The sequence below is a fragment of the Emydura macquarii genome, unplaced genomic scaffold, assembly GCF_026122565.2.
Source record: "Emydura macquarii macquarii isolate MOO-44397 ecotype Brisbane River unplaced genomic scaffold, CSIRO-AGI_Emac_v2 contig_1713, whole genome shotgun sequence".
Lineage (NCBI taxonomy): Eukaryota > Metazoa > Chordata > Testudines > Chelidae > Emydura > Emydura macquarii.
In genome coordinates, this window is record NW_027131850.1 from 1769687 (window position 1) to 1794371 (window position 24685).

Below are 24685 nucleotides of genomic sequence, written 5' to 3' on the forward strand. Positions count from 1 at the left end.
AGTGAATATTCCCCTCTATTCGGCATTCGTGAGGCCGCATTTGGAGTACTGTGTCCAGTTTTGGGCCCCCCACTACAAAAAGGATATGGAGAAGTTGGAGAGAGTCCAGCGGAGGGCAACAAAAATTATTAGGGGGCTGGAAAACAAGACTTCTGAGGAGAGGCTGAGGGAACTAGGCTTGTTTAGTTTTCAGAAGAAAAGAATGAGGGGGGAATTTGATAGCATCCTTTAACTACCTGAAAGGGGATTCCAGGGAGGATGGAGCTAGGCTGTTCTCAGTTGTAGTAGATGACAGAACAAGGAGCAACGGTCTCAAGTTGCAGTGGGGGAGGTCTAGGTTGGATATTAGGAAAACGTTTTTCACTAGGAGGGTGGTGAAGCACTGGAATGGGTTACCTAGGGAGGTGGTGGAATCTCCATCTTTTGAGGTTTTTAAGCTGCGGCTTGACAAAACCCTCGCTGGGATTATTTAGCTGAGGTTAGTCCTGCTTTGAGCAGGGGGTTGAACTAGATGACCTCCTGAGGTCCCTTCCAACTCTAATATTCTATGATTCTATGATTGATTCTATGTCACCTCATGATGAGATGCAGAGATTAAGTTTCTTGACACCTTAAATGACTGCTTCTTGGAGCAGCTAGTCCTGGAACCCACAAGAGGAAAGGCAATTCTTGATTTAGTCCTAAGTGGAGCACAGGATCTGGTCCAAGAGGTGAATATAGCTGAGCCACTTGGTAATAGTGACCATAACATAATAAAATTTAATATCCTTGGAGGGCGGGGTGAGGTGGGGCAGGGAGGAAACACCAAAGCAGCTCACCACAGCAGCATTTACTTTCAGAAAGGGAAACTACACAAACATGAGGAAGTTAGTTAAACAGAAATTAACAGTATGGTACCAAAAGTGAAATCCCTGCAAGCTGCATGGAATATTTTTTTATAGACCCCAGAAGAGAGGCTTAATTTAAATATATATCTCAAATTAAAAACCATAGTAAGAGGATCAAAAAAGTTCCACCATGGCTAAACAACCAGGTAAAAGAAGCAGTAAGAAGCAAAAAGGCATCCTTTAAAGAGTGGAAGTTATTTCCCATTGAGGAAAATAGAAAGAACCATAAACTCTGACAATGAAGTGTCAAAATATAATTAGGAAGGCCAAAAAAGAATGTGAAGAACAGCTAGCCAAAGACTCAAAAAGTAACAGCAAAACGTTTATAAAATGCATCAGAAGCAGGAAGCCTGCTAAACAATCAGTGAGGCCATTGAACGATCAAGATGCTAAAGAAGCACTCAAGGAAGCGAAGGCTATTGAAGAGAAACTAAATTAATTCTTTATATCAGTCTTCACGGCTAAGGTGGATGTGAGGGGGATTCCCAAAGCTGATGCATTCTTTTTCGTTGACAAATCTGAGGAACTGTCCCAAATTGAAGTGTCATTAGAGGAGGTTTTGGAGCAAATTAATAAATTAAACAGTAATAAGTCACCAGGACCAGAAGGTATTCACCCAAGAGTTCTGAAAGAACTCAAATATGACATTGCAGAACTACTATCTGTGGTATGTAACCTATCATTTAAATAAGCTTCTGTACCAGATGACTGGAGGATAGATAATGTGACACCAATTTTTAAAAAAGGCTTCAGAGCGATCCTGGCAATTACAGGCCGGTAAGCCTAACTTCAGTATCAAGCAAATTGGTTGAAACTATAATAAAGCCCAGAATTATCAGACACTTAGATGAACATGGTTTGTTGGGGAAGAGTCAACAAAGATTTTTGCAAAGGGAAATCATGCCTCATCAATCTACTAGAATTCTTTTCGAGGGTCAAGCATGTGGACAAGGGTCATCCAGTGGATATAGTGCATATAGATTTTCAGTAGGCTTTTGACCAGGTCCCTTACCAAAGGCTCTTAAGCAAAGTAAGCTGTCATGGAATAAGTGGAAAGGTCCTCTCCTGGTTCAGTAACTGTTTAAGAGATTGGAAACAAAGGGTAGGAATAAATGGGCAGCTTTTACAATGGAGTGAGGTAAATAGTGGTGTCCCCCAGGGGTCTGTCCTGAGACCAGTACTGTTCAAAATATTCATAAATGATCTGGAAAAAGGGTTAAATAGTGAGGTACCAAAATTTGCAGATGATACAAAACTACTCAAAATAGCTAAATCCGAAGCAGACTCCAAAGAATTACAAAGGGTTCTCACAAAACTTCGTGATTTAGCAAGAAAATGGCAGATTAAATTCAATGTTGATAAATGCAAAGTAATGTGCATTGGAAAACATAATCCCAGCTATAAATATAAAGTGCTGGGGTCTAAAGTAGTTGTTACCACTCAAGAAAGTGATCTTGGAGTCATTGTGGATAGCTCTCTGAAAACATCCATTCAATGTGCAGCAGCAGTCAAAAAAGCTGACAGGTGTTGGGAATCATTAGGAAAGGGATAGATGATAAGACAGAGAGTATCCTATTGCCTCTTTATAAATCCACGGTATGCCCACATCCTGAATACTGCGTGCAGATCTGGTCGCCCCATCTCAAAAATGATATATTGGAATTGCAAAAGGTACAGAAAAGGGCAACAAAAATGATTATGGGTATGGAAAAGATTCCATATGAGGAGAGATTAATAAAATGGGGAATTTTCAGATTGGAAAATAGATGACTAAGCAGGAATATGATAGAGATCTATAAAATCATGACTGTTGTGGAGAAAGTAGATAAGGAAGTGTTATTTACTCTTTCTCATAACACAAAAACTAGGGATCACCAAATGAAATTAATAGGCAGCAGGTTTAAAACGAACTAAGGGAGGTATTTCTTCACATAATGCACAGTCAACCTGTGGAACTCCTTGCCAGAGGATGTTGTGAAGGCCAAGACTATGACAGGGTTCAAAAAAGAACTAGATAAGTTCATGGAGGAAAGGTCCAGCAATGGCTATTAGCCAGGATAGGCAAGGATTGCTGTTTGCCAGATGCTGGGAATGACTGATGGGATGGATCACTTGATGATTACCTGTTCTATTAATTCCCCCTGAAGCACCTGGCATTGGCTACTGTCAGACGACAGGATACTGGGCTAGATGGACCATTGGTCTGACCCTGTATGGCTATTCTTATGCTCTTATGTAATTGTATCATAGTCAAATGTGTGTTTCTAATGGGGTCTTGCGAAGATTGGTTCTTGGGTCTATGCTTTTTAACACTTTTTTCATTTTTTAAATTTTTTTTAAAGAAAGTTTGCCGATGACACAGATCGGAAGAGTGGTAAATAATGAACAGGACAGGTCACTGATACAGAGAAAGCTGGATTAGTTGGTAAACTGGGTACAAACAAACAATATGTGTAATATGGCTAAATGAAAACGTATACATTTAGGAACAAAGAATGTAGGCCATGCTTACAGAATGAGGGACTCTGTCCTGGGAAACAGCAACTCTGAAAAACATTAGTGGGTCATTGTGGATAATCAGCTGAACATGAGCTCTCAGTGAAAACCATGGTCAAAAGGGCTAATGCAATCCCTTGCTGCATAAACAAGGGAGCCTCAAGTAGGAGTAGAGAGGTTATTCGTTCTGTATTTAGCACTGTTGCAACCGCTGATAGAATACTGTGTCCAGTTCTGGTGTCAACAGTTCAAGAAGGAAGTTGATAAACTGGACAGAGTTCAGAGAAGAGCCACTAGAATGATTAAAGGATTAGATAGAAAACATGCCTTATTGGGATAGACCAAAGGAGCTGAAACTATTTAGCTTAACAAAAGAGAAGGTTAAGGGGCGACCTGATTATAGTCTGTAAGTACATACATGAGGATCAAGTATTTGGTAGTGCACTTTTCAGTCTAGCAGAGAACAGTAGAACATGAAGCTAGAGAAATTCAAACTGGTGTAAATTTTTACCAATGAGGGTACTTAGCCATAGGAACAGTTTACTAAGGGTTGTGCTGGATTGTCCGTCACTGGCAATTTTTAAAGCAAGATTGGATGTTTTTCTAAAAGCTATACTCTAGGAATTATTTGGGGAAGTTATATGGCCTGTGTTGTAGAGGAGATCAGACTAGATTATGACAATGGTCCCTTCTGGCCTTGGAATCCATGATTTTGGAGGGGTGGGGGAAATACTGGTTTGTGGGAAGAGGTTATTTTTATTCTTATGTTAGTGGTGTGTACACCTTGGACTTACAGAAGGCTCTTGTAAACCAGAATTCTTGGTGTGGCCATTTCTCCTCTCATCCTCTAGGTAGTTCATGTTCTAGGTAGAGATTGAACTTCAGTAAATCTGCAGTTTGGTTCAGATAAGCAACCAAATGTTTGACAGTGTGACGGGGTGTACTTGCCCCACATTGGAGATGAAGGGGTTAAGCCAGTACTCCTGGCAGCAGAAGCCATGCCCTCCCACGCCTGCTGGGCATGATCCAACTGCTGCAGCACTATAAAGGGGGAGGAGCCCAACTCACTTGGGGTGGAATGCTGAGCAGGAAGGACGCATGGTGGAGGCTCCAGCCTGGGAGCCAGAAGGCCCTGCCAGCTGCCCCCCAGCAGCGTGGCCTGCAGGCCGCTACGCCCACTGCAGGCGTTGGGGACCTGGAGGATGCCGAGATGAAGGCTTCAGGAATCACGGTAGGAAGGGGCCCAGGGGAAGGTTACTTACAACGCTCGAGGAGACAGGTGTTTTGGCCGGACCCCTGCTGTTGCAATGCCCACCCCAAGTCACTGGGGCTCCCAGTAGAGCAGGAGGGTCTGGGCCCCCTACCTTGGCTTCCATCCCTGCCCCCCCTCCACCCAGGTGGCAGCCCTTCCCCCTTTCCATTCCACTGTCTGCTAGGTCACCCGGCCCTGAATGCCCAGCTGCCACGGGCTCTGGTCCTGAGGCTCATTGCCTTACCCCTTTCCGGGATAGTGGGATCCACGGGCCCCACAACAGACAGTCAATCAAAATTTTTCAGGTCTGCAGAACTGGGCTAGAGACCAGGCTCTTCTACTTTTCACGATGGAAGATTACAAAAAGAACAGCCTGCTATTTTATTTATGTGCAGTTCTGGCTGGAAACAGGCAGTGAAAAGACTCATCCAGCCATTTCAGACCCTTAGAAGTATATGCTTGGAGTTCAGCTGAAGAAATATTTGTGTCAGGAACCCTTTTTTTTTTTTTTTTTCCTCTCATCCCTCTTGATAGCTCCAGCACTTAGGGCCAGTCCTGCCCCCTCATCCACAGAGGGCCGCTAGCTGCAGAAAAGGTTCAATTCTGCTGCAGAAGAGATAAGAGGGACTTGGAGAATTGCTCAATAAAGTGCACAACCTGTGGTGGAGGTCGGGTGGAGCGGTGCTTCTGAATGCAGTTTCACCCACTGGGCTGAAGTAGTTTTTGTTTAGCATAGTTGCAGAGCTGCACTGGTCCTGGGGAGAGGAGATTCCTTCCCTTTTGCATCTGCCCAACACCTAACCCAGCTACTTGGCGTAGGGTATGGCCTAAAGTACTGAGCTGAAAAAAAAAAGCAATATTTAGCTCAAACAGTTTTATGTCCAAACATAATGAGATAGCATATTAATATCAAAGGCTTTGTGCTAATATTGTATTAACTAGAGAGGATGGGGGAGGAGGGATGTTTGTTTATTTTACCACGTTGTAAACAGTTAATGCTCTTGGTTAAGCATAATCCCTCCAAAGGTCTTTTCAGTACTGAGGAGCTCAGCAGAGGACACTAATGCAACTGTGTGATTAACTTACATCTCTGCTTTTGTTTGATTTGAATTTTGCATTCTGTGGAGACTGGCAGCATAATACAGTAAGTCATTCCTAAAGGGCTGTCTGCCTCCTAACAAAGATGACTGCTGGCTCCTAAGTGCTGGCTTCTTCAAAACAAGCATGAGTCACTGCCCCTGGGTAGATAGTGAATGTAATGGTGACGTTCACTATTGAAAGACACTGAGATGAAACAAACATGGTTATTTTCTTAATAAATATTTGTTTCAGGCAAACACCCTGGGCCTAATCCTTCTCCCACTGAAGTCAATGGAAGGTTTGTCATTGACAAAAGATGCTGTTTATAAAGGACTTAGCTAGTATATAGAACTTTTCATCCATAGACAGCAAAGGATTATTAATTATTCTATGGAAAGAAGAGCAAGTCTGCTAGATAAATTAATAAACACAGTTTGATATGAATTATATTAAACTATTCCTGTCATTTCATGTTTAAAGTATGAAGCTAACAAAATAGAGTTAAGGATGTGGCTATTATTATTTATTAAAACTTCACACTTGCAAAGCTTCCTTCATCAATGATCGCCACGTGCTTTGACCCATAATAAATTATATCATGTAACATGAAGTATGTTAGTACAGTTATGCCTGTTTCACACAAGGCTAAATTGAGTCACAGAAGGCTGAGTAAGTTTCCTGAAATATACAAACTATAAAGGATACACGAGCCTGTTTTTATAAAGAGATACGACATGGTGTTTGATATTCTCATCATGCAAAAAGTAAGGATACTATAAATCAGGGGTCGGCAACCTTTGGGAAGGGGTGTGCCACGTCTTCCCTCCGCCCCTCTCCCACATGCTGTGGACCTAGCACTCTGGGTGGCCGGTGCCCAGAGGCCACTATTTGTATTTGTGCCCCCCCGGTGGCGGCAGCAGCGGGGTGTATGTGTCTGCGGGTCATTTCCTGCTCTCCCCCTTTCCCTCCCCCATTGCGGGGGTGGCAGGTGGGGTGGCAGTGGAGTACCGAGGGGGCCATGCTCCCGGGTGCCAGCCGGGAGCGGGGCACTGGCTTGGCCCTCCTCTGGAGGAGCTGCCCCCTGCTGACATCCCTAGTGGCTGTGCTGACCTGGCCCCTCCAGCAGGGAGTGGGAGTAAGAGGGGTGGACGCCCCCAGGCTGCCCAGCGGCAGAGAGAGAAGGCTGCCCGGCCCCTGTGCACCCGGGGTCCCCGCGGCTCCCTCGATGCACCCAGTGCAGGGGCAGAGGACGGGCCGGGAGGACGAGGGGCCAAGTTTCTGTGACCATCGGGAATGTCGGGGGGGACAGCTCCTCCTCTGAGAGCCCAGCCAGTGCCCCCACACAGTTACATTAGCACAAGGTAATTGGCCATTTACAACCATTCACAGGTATTTACTACTTAAACTTCAGAGAGAAATAAGAACAATAGTGTTGTTACATTCAAGTTCATCTAAATGTTCATATGTTCCTTTTGAACTCTTAATCAATATAACAGTGATAGGCAGGAAAGCAGTTTATCTACGTTGCTAACCTCTAACAAGATATATGTAAACATCAAATAACTACCAACAATACACTTGCATATCAAAACTCTAGTCTACTTGTAAGGAATGACCCTCACTACCATTGTATCTTCCTATAATAGGTCTCTAAAGGCCAGATTTGGGCCATGCAACTTGCAAAGTTGCTTAGCCCGTTCTGGCCCAGTATCACACCACGTAATTAATCTATGTTTGAGTGTGGATCTGGCTTCCTGTGTTAAGTATGTGGAATATATTGCCCTGTATCTAGGAATTCGTCAATTATTTTACCAATAGAGCTGTTTATATCAGTTTTCTCAAATTACCGTTTGGTTGAATTTTGCCTCTGAAGACAAGCATATAAGCAGACCAGAGACTTCCTCAGGCATGACAAAAAAGAGAACCTGGGAAGTATCACACCAAACAAAGTGCGTATTGGGGAAAGTAGGAGGAAATGGGGCAGATCTTTCCATTCTTTTTATTTAGGTACCTGTACTTTGAGGTACTTATATAGACCCCATTGCTGTAGTATCTGAGTACCTTCTCATTCTAAAAAATAACTAACTATTACTAACTGAACCTGCAAGAGGCAGCTATATATAACTAATGGTTAAGACCCATAGTTAAGTTAGACTGTGTGTGGTGCTTAAATAGTCAATGTTTAATATTACATATGGTTTTACAGAATGGTGTGTGTAGTGTACTTGTAGAAAACTTCAAAACACGTCAGTAAATCAGCATTCTGTTTCCCATAGACAACCTTCAGCCTCTCTGCAAACCCACATGAAGGACAAGCGCAAGAGTAGTTGTCCAACTCTTATTTTAAATGATTGTGGCTTAATTATGGGTAGTACTTTTTGAACCTCAAGCCTCTCCAGTAACTAATTCTCATGCTAAGCTTGGACAAAGATTAAAACATTTTTTCCCAATGGCAATAATTTCCTTACTACTCCAAAAAGTGTTTATTCAGTCTGCCCCTCAGTCTTACCTGCTTGAGCCTGGCAGAGTTTTGAATCCAGTCTCTAATTTCTGTTTGAAGCTTCATTTTGCAATGGATTTTGGGAATTCCACACCTGGAATGTGGAATTTAGGATGTGAGGCAGGAGTATTTTAAGTTATTACATTTAAGGAATTAGTCAAGTTAGGTGTCCTGCCTTCAAAATGTTTGATCCGCAGCTTGACAACCTGCTAGAAGAAAAAGAAGCAATACAGGACCAAGTCCTGTAAGGATTTAAACAAAATTAATAAACAAAATTGCGGAAATAACATGGCATTAGGCACAATCACATTATTCACTCTGCTTCTGTTATACCCCTTTCCCTACCTTTTCTCTGCCTTATCTGTGTAGATTGTTATGCAGGGCAGGGACCTATGTTTGTATAGTGCTTAGCATCATAGGGCTCCCTTCTCTGCTACCCATTACACACTACCATACTGTGATATTTTGTACGTCAAACTAGCACCCCGGAACCCCCATATTCATCGCTGTGATATGATTATGATATGTTTTGTACAACATATGCCTTTGAGGTATCATTTTAAAAGTCTTGATCGGTTGAACATTAATATGCTGTTGAATTGTATGTACTATCATTATATCTGAAGTTATGAAGTTTTGCTATGTATGTGTTATTGAAATACATTGAGAGGTTGGGAACACCCACAACCAACCTTTCAGTTACAACAAAGGATTACCCAGGCATGTGCTGATGGCCCATTAAAGGGATTCCACTCTCCCAGTGGCCATCCAGAGACTTCTCAGAGACAACTCATACACAATGGAAACTGCCTGACCCCCACAACATCTGGAAGAACATCTGGAAAACAAAGACTTTGAACTGGGGAAGGGGGTCCCAGGCTGGAAAGGTGAGAAAAGCTCTATCAAGGTGAGAAAAGCTGTCTGATTCAACTCTTGCTTAGACTAAAAGGATTTAGAATGCAGGTTTACCTTTTAGTTTATTAAGGTAACTATCTCTGATCTTTATGCCTACCACTTATAATCACTTAAAATTTTTCTGTAGTTAATAAATCTGTTTTACCTAAAACATTGCATTTTGGTTGAATAAATGGACACAAATCAGACATAAAAATGGCAAAGTGATTTAGGAGTATGTTGGGAAGTAACAAATAAGTAACAAATCAGTAATACAAATCTAACAATGGGAGGGTAAAAATTTTCAATCTCGCAGGACACTCTGTAGCTGACTTGAAAGTTGTCGTGCTTCTACAAAAAAACTTCAAAAACAGACTTCAAAGAGAAACTGCAGAGCTGGAACTCATCTGCAAACTTGACACAATCAAACTGGGTCTAAATAGGGACTTGGAATGGTTCTTTCATTACAAGAATTGTCACTGTTCACACATTCTCACCTCCTTATCAATGGTTATGATTAGGCCTCAACTACTCTAACTAAATGGACTTTGCTTATACCTTCCTTCCCCATTGTTGTTCCTTACCCTTGGATGCATATATATACCTCCTATCTGATTTCTATTCCTTACATCTGACGAAGTGGGTTACAGCCCACGAAAGCTTATGCCTGCAGAAATTAAATTTGTTAGTCTTTAAAGTGCTACAGAACTCTCTCTCTTTTTTTAGGTGCTTTTGAAAATCCAATACATATTTAATACAATACAATATTAGGCCACACTGCAACATACAAATACAGTAGATAGGAATATTTTCCTCATAGCTTTGTGCTCCTATAACAATTGGTAGCTTGCTAGCTATTCCTCTTCTCCATGATCCCCTTCTTTCTTTCCTCAGCTACACAATAATTGCTAAAAAAACAGTCACATTCAACATAGAATATTTAGTGATATCATTGCTTAGAGTGGTCTCAGGTCTGTTGACTTTTTCCAGTCTGGTCTTGACTAAAACTGGCCTTTTAATAGCTAGCCCAGCCCTTCCAAAAGTAACCTCCATCTGTCTATGAGATCAGTCTTTTATCTACCTAGTGTCTGATCCTAGACCATCTGGATCATTCCACTTATAAACTAGAATTAACTTCCTTTCTCTTCCTGTTTCTGTCCACTCAAATCCAAGTCTTTCTCACCAGCTTCTTTCACTGTACAAATCTACAGCTCATCTCTCCAGAAGACACGAGCAAATAGCTCTAATGGTCACAACCCTCCTCCTGCCACCTATACTCCACCTTCTCTAATCAGCGCCTCACGTGGGCTTGCTTCCCATTGCCTACAGTGCTTCCTGGTTACTAGAAAGTAACATTGGAAGCTCATGCATTGCCATGTATCCAGCCTGAACACACTGCCCTGCATGTGTCAGCACAGCCATAGCCTGCCATAAGCTTTTGACCTTTCTTTAGCACTCTGCACTCCCACACAGTTCTTCAGCAGAGCCAATTGCACAGTTGCTTATCTTTAGTTATCATAGCCAGCGAATGCTGGAAAACACAATGTTACATCTCTCATTATACTGATTGAGGGCAAAAATATTATTGAGACATCAGCTGTTGTGTGTTAGTTTGCATTCGTTTTTCATACTGTTTTCCTCTTCATTGAGGATGATTCTTTGTCCTATTCTTAATCTTTGCGTAGTTGCTTGGGAATCTATTGTGAAAGGCTGTTTAGCTCAGTGTAGTAATACAGAGTAACCTTGGCTGAACTGCACGGCTAATCCCTGCTTTAGATGGAGGCAAAGCAGGAAACAGAAAAAATAGACGCATTGCTGGAGTCCTTTTGTGGAGGAGGGGAAGGACGTAGAGGATGTAAAAATTTGTCTTGGGTTTGACACCTCATGGTAACGGGTGACATATGCCCAGAAGTCTTCAATAATGTCAGGGGGAAGAGTAAGACAAATGCTTTTCACTTTAACTTAGTACAGTAGAGCATTCCTTTTGTTTTCTTCTAAGTAGAAAAATGGAGCTGACTATCTAACATTCGCCAGTGTTTCCTTTTGCTCTATAATAAGTGTTTTGCTTCTCTTATCTTCTATACAACATTCTTCCCCAAATCCTCAGTCTGGAACGTAGGGTTTTAGTCACGACTCCCACTGGGGTCACGCTGTCAAACACTTTGAAAGTTTAGAAGCCTGTCATATTCTTCTACACACTAGTTATAAAGCATTTTCAAAGAGAACACTCACAGACTTCCCTTTTGTAATGCAAGTCTTTGTCGCTGCTGTATATCTATGCCTCATCAACTTGCTGTCTCATTTCCAAATCTCATCAAAATGCATATTTGTTTACCCTTGGCTTTGTTCCATCATTTCTCTTTCCCTTGACTAGTATGTATTACTGACTCTGGAGCTGTATTATTTAAGTTGTAAATCATGCTGAGATACAGATGGTATGAAAGATGCTATTCAGAAAAAAGTTGCACCATAATGTGTGGTGTATTGGCACCACATAAGGGTTAATTTGTGAAGCCAGTGGCTTTCAGAAGTGTTTAGGAAACAGCAGTCTTTCAGAGTGAGATTAGCCAATTAAAATGTGTTCTGATTATATAATTCTTGTAATTTGCTACCCCTCTGGAGGTGCTTTAATAAGGAGAGTGTCTCTGGATTTGTTCTTTAGAAGAAAATAAATCCCACTACCACCAAGGCAGATTCTATTCCATCTAGATTACACATGACTAACTTGAGCAATCTCAGGTTTTACTGTATCTCTTCATTCACCCAACCCCATTCCCTTCCATTGTTAGTTTAATATCTTTTCTATTATTGGATTGTAAACTCAACAGAGGAGGGAGGGACCATGTATGTGTTTCTATAGCACCTAGCACAATGGGGATCCCAAGGGCCCACAGACCCTACTAAAAAACAAATAAATAAGAGTAATATTGTAAAACATTGGGTATTGCCAGCTGTTGTGACTTTATTTCAAGTCTCATGATATTTAGTATTTTTCTTATAGCCCTCACTACTGAAGCCAGGCAACTAGAGTAGAATCTCAACTTTCATTTGAAATAAAAAGTAGGTGTATATCCATCATGATTGCAGAGAAATCCTAAAGGCTTCAGAACCAGAAGACAAATAAAAAGGACCAAACATTTATTATTTTTACAATCTCATGATTTTTGGAGGCCTGACTCATGATTTTTGCCTGGCTGGGGTCAGCAATATGTAATACATTTTAAAGTGAGTGTTGTGCTTTGTGCACGTTCCTTTTGAGCATTTGTCTCCTTTTACACAAAACATATATCTCTGTAATGCTGCTTTAATTAAAACACATTATTTGCTACTTCTCCAGCTGGAGAAAATCATTTTCTTTTCCCATTGTACAATGGTATATTTATAAATCAAAATAAATATATGTTAACTTTGCAAACATGGCCTCTCAGATCATTTTGAAATCTTATGGAATTCTTCAGACATGAAAGCATATACTGTTAAATATTTCATTAAAATAACTTTCACTCTTCACTAATAGATGTAAAGCATTATACCCTTGAAATGAGTTGTTATATCATACAGTAAATTCACTGCAGCAAATTATGACATTTTCTATTACAAATAATGCATGATTGACTTACTCAGCAAATATGTAATCTGTTAACCTATTCACTTTGTACCTGATTCAGTTTAAATTTGCCTTATTTTTTTAAAATGGAAGAGAGACTGTGACTTTGGCTCAGACACAATATCATCTCATTCTTGACATCCGGTGAAGTTTGCTATTCATTGTCTTCTTTCATCAAAGAAATTGCACATACAGCTGGGAGGTTTGGTGAAGGTTAGAAACATGGCCAGGAGTTACAAAGAATAATGTTAAATAAATCATTGTTTTTATATTATTAAAAATAATAATCATGCTTTACACTTCTATGTTGCTTTCATATACACATCTCAAAGTCTTTTTAAAATTAATTAATTAATTTTCATGATACCCTATGAGGTAGGTAAATTATGCTGTTTTTACAGATGAGAAAATTGTGGCACTAAGAGGCTAAGTGACATGATCAAGATCACACAGTGACTTAGTGCTAGAGCTGGAAATAGCCCCACATAGTCCTGACTTCTAATCTCCTTCCTTAACATTATTAGACCAGACTCTTTTCAACCCTCTTGGATTGCCTCCATCCTCTTCCATATATTCCCAATCAAAGACCCATGTCATCACAATCTATTGTCTGACCAAGCAGTGCTACACGTCTTCTTTAGGAACCCACCAATTCTATTTATGGGTTAACTAGAAGAGAGTTACTCATGAATAACAGAATTATTTTCCAGCCCCTGCTAGATGTGGGAGCTAAGGACTGAACTCAGGATCTAAATTCACAGCCCTCATGTGGCTGGAGTACTGGGGTAGCCCACCATGTTTTTTGAAGTTCGTTCCTAATGTCTTCAGTTATTGATGTGTACAGGAGTGGATTAAATCCTTGATTCTTCAAATTCTTGCATACATGCGGTGAAATCTTTGCTTTATTGAAATTAATGGGAGCAAGATTTCATGCCTGCTTAATTTTAGGCATATACTGTCACAGTGAATTCCGTGTCAACAGGATTACTCACGTATGTAAAGTTAAGCATATACATAATTATTTGCAGGATTGGGTCCCTAAAAAAGGTATTGAAATTTGTCAAGGTAACTTTAAGCCTGTAGTACATAACAATGGATGTTTCAAAAAAACCACAGTCAGGACCACAGGGGAGCATCTCGATATCTTGAATTGATGATATACATTTGCATGGGCCAAAGCAACAATAAAAAGCAAAACAAACATGCAAGCAAACAAAAACCTAAACTTGAAAGTAATGGAGATTTTACCCACACCATTTCATTGTGCTTTATGTTAGCATGACTGATGCTTTTAAATAGCACCATGGTAGAAAAAAGCAGAATGAAATCAGGGAGGACTAACCCAAAGACTACCATCACAAATCACTTTTCACACCACCTACTTAATACTTACCATTCTTAGCATATCACTGATGTCCAGGTCTTTCAACCGGAAACCTGGAATCTGCCACTGGATTAATAAACTTCATCTCACCAAGGTAGCACTCACTGCAGCTTCTGGTGCCATCATGCTCTGGATCTCACATTATATACTGTTGACAAGTACCTGGCACTAATAATACTGCACCAAAAAATAAATGCTGATTTACACAGTGAAGAAAGAACATGGCGCCACTGAGTTTGCAGATCACCTCTCCAAATTCCCACTGAACACGACGGATGAAGTATTTTAATCCACAAAAACAAGGTGTACAGGTAAAGCAGACCAACCACTGGTGAGCTGAGCAAACAGACGAGCACCAGTTTGATAGAGTTTTCCAGTTTGATACATTCCATTAAAAGCAATTATATTTACTGGTACATTGACAATAACACCAGTGCTATACAAGAAAACAAAGAGTATCTTATCAGACCTTAAATCAAATGTGCAGTTTTAATTATTTCCACTTCTATAAACCGAGTTGTAGAGACTGCTGCATGATACTTGTATTTCAGGGAATAGCATGCTGAACAAGTGTGACATTTTCACCTGAGTTAATACAGGGCTTGACCTCATTTCCACTGGGCTGCTTGGTTTTGCAATTGGTGTTTTTCTCCCAGCTTTCATTAATCCATTATATTACACTGGCAAATGAGCCAAATTCAGCTGCATGTGTAATATTCAATTATTGTGTGATGGGCATGTCCTTACTGGGAACAAGCAAACTTTTTTTAAAAGTTGAAAGAATTAAACTTTTAAATGTTTTCTCAAATCACCATAACTGTTTTGTGTCCCAGGAAATTCAACCTGGAAAGGTGAAGCTTTGCATGCTGGGAATTGTAGCTTCAGTGTTCCTAACTACTTTGTTAAGAGGGGAGGCTACATTTTCCAGTGGATGGGACATAGGTCTTTGAGTCAGGAGACCTGGTTTCTAATCCCAGCTCTAGCACTGATTTGTTATTTAACAGTCACTTGCCTCAGTTTCCACATTCTCACCAAAACACGAAGCTTGTTTCAGGAAAGATCTTATCCTGCAATACTGTACCTCTTTTCAGGACAAAATGTGCTATGACTGAGGGCTGTCTGATAAAATGTTCCATATGAAAATTTATAAGAAATTGAAATATTCTTAATAGGTCAGTAAATAATAGACTCTATTTATGTGTGTTTGAGTGAGAGAACATCTCAGATGACATATATCCATATGAATAAGTCAGTTGATATAAAACCATTTTGCAACGTGGCAAAAGTCTTGTATCCCTCTGAAGGCAACAACCCCTGAAGCAGCAGTAACTGTCTCAGACAGTATTTTTCTCTCTTAATTTCTCCTTTTTGTAGTAACATTAGTCTAGTTTATTCCAAATTGTCTTAACTAGTCATTAATAATCACGAACTGTGAGGTAACTCCATTTTCTCACTCCACTCCTAAAAGTATTTCTCCACTGTGCACTGCACATGCGCTTTAAATTAAAGCTGGGTTAGAGGGAAGCATTTTTAGGAAAAGTGAAAGGTTTCCCTCAGCTTTTCTGTGGTTATGAGCTGGCATTCAAAAAGAAATGCATTGTTCTCTACTCACTAGGGGCCATCCAGAGCTCCTGCAAGTCTGACATTATCTTATTCCTGCTCTATTTGTAGCTGGAGCCTGGAGTAAAACATTTTCCTTTTACCTTTGCTACCTGCAAATGTATTTTAATATAGCAAATGTGAAGTGGTTGACTTAGACCCTGTACACAAATAGAACTAGCAATGCTTCCAGCATGGAACAAAAAGGAGGCTTATTGTCTGAATCTAGATCTGTCGTGTGTTGATAGCATTATCCTGTTTTTGTTTGTTTTTAAAATCCTGGGTTTTTTCCCCCTCATCAAAACAGCTTTTCATTTGCAGTAACTACTATAAGTGCACTTTACGAATATTAAGCCAGAGGTGATTTCAGATGTAAAAAAGATCCTGTTTTCTCTGACAAAAGAGAGAAGCTCAGTGAGCAGAGCTAGCCAGTAGTACTTTGTTCTTCTATAACAGCTTTTGTCCAAGGTTCTCAAAGTGCTTTACTAGCATTAGTGAAATAAGCTTCTGCCACAATCTGTGGAGAGTTCAATCCTGCAACCCCTACACCTACTTGTTCATGCTACTAATTAATAGGACTAGTTGCATTAAGAAGTATTACTCAGTAGGAATAGTGTTGCAGAATCTGACCATGAGTTAGAAAAATATTATCTTCTCTTTGCACATAGGGAAACTGAGGCATAGAGAAATGATTATCCCGATGTAGACGTATTCTCAGGGCTTGTTTACACAGAGACTGAGTGTGCAGAAAGCCAAGGTGTGAATCTATGGTGCACTAGCGGGCTGCCGGCTGGCTGTGCGGACCTGCTACAGTGCACTTTGAGGCACTGCCATTTCATCAGCAGTACCTCAGAGCACACAAAGGAACTTTTTGTGCACAGAAGCAGTGTCCACATGGACAGTTGGTGTATGGCATGTGGGAGCACTGTAGATTCATATGCTGGCTTGCTGTGCACAAAATCTCTGTGTAGGCAGGGTCCCTTCCCCCCACTACATGATCTCTCAAAACCCCAACTCAGTCTCTGCTCTTTCCTTCCACTCACTGCCTCCTGGAATATTCCTTTTGTCTTCCATTAACTGTCCAGCCTACCTTGCCCCATAAGAAAGAGTAAGTGGGTGTGTGTGTGTGTCTGTGAGCTGCCTATCCCGAGCTGGTTAAATGAATGTCTAATTGTGACAACTCTTCTTACTATGTCAACATCACCTGGAGTTGCAGACTAAAGTTTAATAAATTGGCGCATCTGAGTTATTTCTTTCGTCTTCTCTTTTAAAATACAGCCATGCACACCAAATTAAAATACGGAGCAGCTGTAACCTTGGCTGAAACTCACAGAGCCATGGTTTACCTTCTAATTCTCACAAAATCTCCGTTTATCTGCTCATGGAAACGATGCATAAAGTGGTTATCCGAATGGAATCTGTGAACCTTTCATTCCATATTTGAGGCTGAGCCAATTAAATCATGTTTTCTAATGAAGTCCTTTCCTTCACTTTTTTCCCCTGTGTCATTGCTGATACTGTTTATTATCTTCACCTTCCAGGACCTCTGCATCAGAGAGCTGTACTGTTTTTACAAACACTGCATTTGTCATCCTATATTATTGTCTGCATTTTATCCGCATGATTCATGTAGTAATGTTGTTTCATGTGGAAACAAAAGGGGCCCTCTGACTCATTTATAAATTCATGTATCAGACAGTCTAATGTTGCAGGTTTTTATGTACAAAGTTCATAATGTTGAGATCCACTAGGTGTCTAGTTATGAGAAGGGAATTCTGCAAACATCTATATTTCTGCCCTACATTTTAGAAACCATCTAATAGATTCTAGTGGAGAGTGCAGTGGACAATCGAAATAAATACTCATGTCCAGTTTTGTATAGTCCACTCCAAACCTCCAGAGTGCAGAATCTGAACACCATATAAGAGGGCATGTTATCAGATTGTAAAATACTTGGGGTGAAGTTCCCATTATTCTCCATCATAGCCAGTGTGATTGATTAAATAGAAGTCAGTCTCTCATCCAAATCTGTGCACTGGGTAGGGTCAAAGTCTTTACCTAATGAGGCCAACCAAAATGATTGTTCCATTTTCTTCTCCAGATGGATGGAAGTTCTGAATGTCTTCAATTGTTGGTGAGTGTCTGGCAAGCCTGATCAGTTGGTAACATGATTATACTATGAGTTGATGGAACTGACGCTCGTCCAATGAATATATTTCCCTGGACAGAACCTACAGAAACAGCAGACATAGCTGCAGGGCGATGCTTCAGGGTTTACACATTAACTGCAGCCTGAAAACAGAACAGAAAGTTAATGAGCCTAGTGAAGTACTACACAACGTGAGTGAAGATGGCAAAACAGAGGCCCAAAGACACAGAAAAGATGGGATGGAAGAGGGGAAATAATCTATTTTTAAGAATTCTTTATCCTTTATTATTGTTGTTTGCTTGTATCTTATTTAGCTTGGATCACATCTATACTACACTGATGTTTTTTCTCGAAATCTCATGGTCAAAACATTGGACCAAATTCATTTCTATGGTTAGCCTGCATTTAGGAATATCTTTGACTCTTATTTTTACAAGTGTTACTCTTGTGTTACATTAAGATTTGTTTCAATTCAATTGTCAAATGCTAGCATGCTCTCAAATACAGCCCTTTGCCTATTTGAGTCCAGGAACAAAGGCTCACAGCTCATTTTCAAAAGCCCATCTGTATCACTGGGAACACCTGGGCCTCCCAGGTGCATCCCATAAGAGAGATAGCAAACAACCTCATAGGGCCCTAGAGAATCATGCTCAACTCTACAGCACAAAGGTCTTTTCATTCAATTCATCCTAAGGTAAGAGTCATAAAACAGCTCTCCAATCTTTTCCTGATCTACTGTGGTTCTATCAAAAAGATCTTTAACTGCCCGAGCCTAACAAAAAGAAATTAGAGATTTTGTACTCAGAGTTCAGGGTACTGGTAAAAAACTGTTTTGATAAAGTTATCTGTTCTGTGTCTGACCTGGCAGCACGGTGGATTTGAGTTCACTGGTCATGTTATTTGCTTTCCAGTCAGTGAGCAATGTTGGGACAGAATGTTTAACCCCAAATATAATGAGAATCCCCTTGGCTGATTCGGAAGTGTTGATGGATTCTCTAAGATGCCATGCCTAGAGCTCCTTTCCTGAAGGTGTACTTGCCCTCATGCTGGGCTTATGGGCTGGAGAAGTAAATGCTAAAAACAGGATGTGGAAGAAATGTTAGGGGTGCAGCAGAACAATTGCCTGGGAGAAAAGCATTGTTAATTAACTGCTCAGCTGTAATTGATTTTTTTCAGTGTATAAAAAAAAGTGTGATCTAAATGTGGATTCTAGATTTTGGACTAGGCGGTGCTGGCCAATGTGTGGGTGTGCAAGGAGAAAATATGCAAATTTTCACTCTCTCCTTCTGTCCTTGTCTCTTCTCCACCACGCCCAGTGCACAGGTGTCCCTTCACTCTCCTGAGCCCAGCACTACTTCCTCTGAGCATGCCAAAGGGAGTAAGGAAGAAATTGGGCCATGGCTGGGGCCTGGCTTTCAGGACTGCACAGCCTGAAGAAGAACAATGCAGCATGCATTCCCTCTGTGCTCCACTGAGGTCTGAAGGGAATTGTCTGTGGGCCATGTCAACTTATGGTGCAATATAAACAATAAAATGTACAGCATTGTGTCTGTTACATTGTGCCAATTCTGGACTCAGGTGAAATGTTAAGAACCCATTAGAGTATTTATTAAAAGCACTTGAACTTGCTGATGCTGGTATTTGGGTGTTATCTGGTAATCAAAATTACTGTAATGTTTTTAACTAGGTCAGAACACAAATGGGACAGGATCTGTAACATATAGAAGGAGGAGAGTTATATATAATCCATGCACCTTCTCAGTGTCATTTGTACCAAGAGTGCTTACACTCCCTAGGGATGCTCTAATAAACCCAGAGGGAAAAAATTCTGTCTGTGTGCGGTAAAAGTGCATGCAATTGCATTGCAGTAAAATCTAATTTCAGGAAGGGCTTAAATGCTGAGAGGTAAAAGTCTCCCTGAGGTACAGGGGTCTATCTCTGCATAATATGATGACATTTTCAAACCACAAATACTGTGCGTGTATTTGTTTGTTTATGTATTTTTTTCTTCACTTACTATTAGTTCTTTGTTTAATAACACTTGCTGCCAAATTCCCTTCAGTCTCTCCAGGGGGGCAGGTACTAAGTCAGAAAGGAATTCGCTTACAATGCATGTCACTTTCCATTGTGTCTTTTGGGGTTATGTTGCAGCACACCAAAGACAGTTGAGATGGTAACATGATGTGATGTGGCGTTACATGTGATAATATGACATGAGACATTGGACATCTTCTTTTTTTTTTTTTTTTTTTTAAATAAAAGGTCGAGTATCTGTGTTTGCCAGGATTCATTTCCAGCTTTTTAAGTGACTATCTAGAGGAAAAGGTATCTGTTTTTCTTTTGCTGCTTTTAAAAAAAGGCAGCTAATCAGCACTATGTGTAGATTGAAAATCCAGACCGGTTATAACATATGCATGAGCTAGGATAGCTCAAAATATCTAGGTCTTCCTTTTAGAAGATCGCTAAATTCACATAGACAGATGAGCAATGTTAAGATTGTTGCAAAATACAAGGAATTTGACTATTTTACAGTCCCATGATTTCTATTTTCTTAAAATAGATAAATTTGAAGAATAGCTGGCTCTGTTAATATGGGTAGAGTTGGCCTAACTACATAAGCATGAATGTATGATGTCATTATTATCTATATTGTGATGACACCCAGAGGCCCAAATAAAGATGGAACTTGAGTGTGCTGACCACTATTCACTTGGGGAGACATGGTTCCCACCATAAGGAGTTTACAGTCAGAGGTCTGGTCTTGCCATGAGCTCCATGTGGGTGGATATTTGTGCCCATGCAGAACTCACTGATCGGCTGGTATTTAAGAACTCATTCCCTAGTAGCTGACTCCTGTACAGTCTGACTTGAAAGAGTTCCTGGATATTTGTGTGTGCTCAGTGCATCTGAAGATGAGATCATGTGTATATGTGCAACATAGGCAGAGATGATGTCCCTGTGATTAACTGTAGAGCCATGTGGTGAATTGCTTTATCATGTATCTCTGCCAACCTTACCTGCCCTCTGCCTATCAATAATAGCTTCTCCATGCATAAAAATGTTACATCTCTAAAGTCTGATGATATGATCCTGCAGGGCTAGAAATGGGAGCCTTTGATCATTGAGAAGCTTTAAACCATTACCAGTGGGACACTGGCATGAATGTCTAGCCCTGGAAGGACCCTCTATAATAAATTTACAAGCCATGACATGTTATATCTTAATTTATTTTATAAAATAAGTACATAAGCTATTTGTAAAGGAGTGAGTCCTGTATATTTGGTATATTTGGTATATTCCTGTATATTCCTGGTGAGTCCTGTATATTTGGCTCGTGGTAATTAAGGCAACTAAAACATAGTCATCATAAAACAATTTAAATTTTGTAACCCATTTCTATAATGGTCTTTCGGTAATATTGTTATACAGCATGTGTGATGGTATATAGGGTATAAAGGTTTTATTGGTACTTGTTGTGGATGACCTGAATGTTCAGTGTGTGAAGATAGATTAGTTAATGTTACTACAAAAGGGCTAAGTATTTTTATAATATATAGTCTTGGCATGATATGGCATTGGTAATAATGTAAAACCCTAGAGAATTTAAAAATCAGAGACTTAGTGATTACTTTATGGTATGGATATCTTTAACAGAGCTAGCTGTTAAATGAGAAGAAATAGTTTCCTGGTAGGAAACCATCCCAACTGAGTTTCCAGCTAGGAAAACCATCTCAGCTGAGTTTCTGGCTCTTTTAATGAGTTTGCCCTTTGTGTAGTCTTTGCAACATCTGTATTCTGCAGGTTATCAGACTTCCTATAGCTTGAAGCAGTCTCTTTGTAGCACTGTAATCTACATTATTGATATATCTGTCAAAAGGCTTCCTGTATCAATGCTGAGATTTTGATAAACTTGATATCAGAAAGGGCAAGCCTGTGCTCTAAATAGTTAATTAACTGCAGAACACAGGGATGATGAACAGACTAGACAAAATCGCATTATTCCATGCCTAGTGATGCAACATAGTTCATAGTGTGTTTGTTTGCCTGATATTTCTCACTATGAAAATTGGGCACTATCATTATGTTCACATATTCCATAGATCATACCCTTTGGTGAGTGGTCCTAGGGCCTGACTCCTCCTAAACTGAGGGCTGTGGGAGCAGGGCAACTACTAGCTCAACTGCCCTTTAAGGGCAACAATTTAAGAATCACTGGCTCCATAGATGAGGATCAGGGCTTCTCAATCTTCTTTATGCTTCTTGTGAAGTACAGGGTTATGCTGGTGGGAGGGGAGGGAAGCCAGATCTGGTACAATAAATAGAAACAAAACCGAGCGACCCTTTCCCCTTTTGCATCGGCCACCCGCTCAGTGACCTTCATTAATGAGCAGAATTGTCAGTAAAATACTGTTCAGTGGCCAAAAAAGTTTATTATGCAGAATTTAACACACACACAAAGTTATCTGCAGGGAATCATAAGTATGCAGGACTCCAACAGTTTTTAATAAATGTCAAGTAGCTTAGCAAATAGCATTACTTTCCTGCTACTCTGACCTCCTGTTGAAAGCTCAATTTTGAAAGCTCCCTTTATTTGATCGTCCAATCCAGCATTCCTGCCAAAGTAGGTTCATGTCCTGTATTTCACATTGCAGTATGTTGTCCAGTCTAGTTTTAGCAGAATTCCCACAGCATAGTACTTTTATGTACCTTTGGGAGATCTGTAACAGCCTCATCCTTACAGCCAGCTTTGGTACCCTACCTTGCCGCCTTGTCCACTTCCTTTGAACTGCCTTCCAACCAAGGATTTGGACCTTCTCACTCTGTCCTTGCTCATGGGATGTATTTGGCAGCTGTGGCATGGATGCCATGCTGTTTTGGGGTTTTTGCAGGGGTGTGTGTATAGAAGAGCAGGTGAAGAGCTGTATAAAACTTGAGTCTGTAGGAGAAGTCAGGAGACCGAAGAAGAGTATAGTTTTAGCAACAGCACTGCTAGGTTGCCAGGGATCTGACTCATGCTACTGCAGTTGGGGAGTCCCCAAGCACTAGATTACCAGAGACAACCAGGACTACAAAGATGGGAGGCTTCAATAAAACTCAAGCATGTGCTCAGAGTGAATGTGAATCTGGACATGAGTGGAAATGCATGAGCGTTATAGTTACACTGAGGGGGACAGCCGTGGGATAGTGAGACGTAGTGAAGAGAAACATAATAAGAACCAGGTGCTGGAAGCTAAAGCCAGATAGTTTCAAATTTAAAAATAAGTAATAATGTTTAACAGTGAGGGTGATTAGCCACCAGGACAAACTCCTGATGTCTTCAAATCAAGACTGGGTGCCTTTCTGGAAGATCTGCATTAGTTAAACACAAGTTGGCTCAATAACTGAATGAAATTATACAGGAGATCCAGCTCATCCAGTCTGATTTCCCTTTTGGCTTTAAAATCTAGGAATCTATGAAAAAAGTTTGTAGGAAGAAGGGTCCATGTCCATTCTCTTGCTCTACAGTGATTACACCTATACCTAAATAGCAAATTGCTCCTGTATTGTGCTGTGACCTTTAAAGGTAGCTACAGAACTTATTCATAAACTTTCATAATTTTAGACAAAACTTTGTGACTTGCACCATTGTTACTGACTCTTCCATTACTTCTCCCAAAACACTCCCAATCCCATTCATAATCCTAAACACTTCAAAGCTTTTAAATAGTCTCTACCTGAGCAATTTGAAGGCTGTTGTAAACAGTGACTGGAGTTGGGGATATAATGATGGACTGAGCATATCTGGCTGGTGACAGGTGTCTAAATGGAGATTCACTTGAGACCTTGTGATAACGCTGGATTCAGTTTGCATGACCTACCAGCATATCATTAGCAGTAATAACTTTGGGCATCATCCTAGGAAGCATCATTGTGAATAGCACCATTTTCTGAAATGCTAACTCCCCGCTGGATGAAGAACAATTACATTTTGTTTACTCACGAATAGTTTATAAATGACCTCCCCGCACATTAAGCAGTGGGGGCCATTGTCTGACTTGTTGGAAAAGGCGTGTGCCCCTTTAAGGGTTGCAGAGCCAGGGAGTGACTTTCTGCTGCAGCTGTAGACCAGGTCAGCATGGGGATATTGACCCATCCCCCCAGATGACTGAAAAAGAGGGGGGACTATATAAGTTCATGCTGGTGTGGAAAAAACCCTCTTTTACCTGAACCAGGGGGAGCAGTGCCCACCCTCCCAGCCATGGAAGTGGTGAAATCCTGGGTTTTGTCAGGCTCCACTGTGGGCATTGTGCTAGAGTGATGCATCTTTCCTGGGGGGCTGGGAAGGAATTCTTCCCTTGCTGCTGGGTTGGCCAAGGCGAGGTGGTTTTTTCATCTTTCTCACATGGGGCTCAGGGAGGGGTGTTAGTTGGGGCAAACATGAAATGGGAGTTAGGCTATGATGTTGCAGGGACGGCTGTCCAGGGCAGGCACTCTATGTGGAAGGGATATAGAGATCCGATAAAAGGGATTGGTAAAGGATTTAAAGGAGGTATTCTTTAAAGGAGTGGAGAAAGGGGGGGGGGCCTCAGGGCTCCTATGACTGATATGGCAGGAAGCCAGTCCCCCCTTCTTTACACCCTCTCCTTAACTCTCATTCAAGGGGAGGAGATGAGGTCCCAGTAGTGGGTGGCTGGCGAGCAGGATGGGTAAGGGGGGGCCGTATTGAAATGACATATATTGAAATGATCATAGAATTACCCACACTGTACACTTTTATCGTCTGGGTACTCCCAGATATTTAAGAATAAAATACATAAATAAAATGGCCTAATTAAACCACACCCAGTGTCTTTTGTC

The 24685-nt window shown here is 40.7% G+C and overlaps 2 long non-coding RNA genes across 4 annotated transcripts; one reads left to right on the plus strand and one right to left on the minus strand.

The window, feature by feature from the left end:
* Nucleotides 1–4125: 4125 nt before the first annotated feature.
* LOC137158550 (uncharacterized) lies at nt 4126–14649 on the minus strand. Of its 3 annotated transcripts, XR_010921443.1 has the most exons (4): nt 14110–14245; nt 8225–8309; nt 4880–5475; nt 4126–4246 (listed from the first exon to the last, which is right to left on the minus strand). It is a non-coding gene; the product is annotated as an uncharacterized lncRNA (long non-coding RNA). The 3 variants fall into 3 exon arrangements; XR_010921444.1 differs by lacking the exons at nt 4126–4246; nt 14110–14245 and adding an exon at nt 14570–14649 and having other exon boundaries at nt 4698–5475; XR_010921442.1 differs by lacking the exon at nt 4126–4246 and having other exon boundaries at nt 4698–5475.
* A 3808-nt stretch (nt 14650–18457) lies between these two features.
* LOC137158551 (uncharacterized) lies at nt 18458–19478 on the plus strand. Its single transcript, XR_010921445.1, has 2 exons — nt 18458–18542; nt 19165–19478. It is a non-coding gene; the product is annotated as an uncharacterized lncRNA (long non-coding RNA).
* Nucleotides 19479–24685: the final 5207 nt, after the last annotated feature.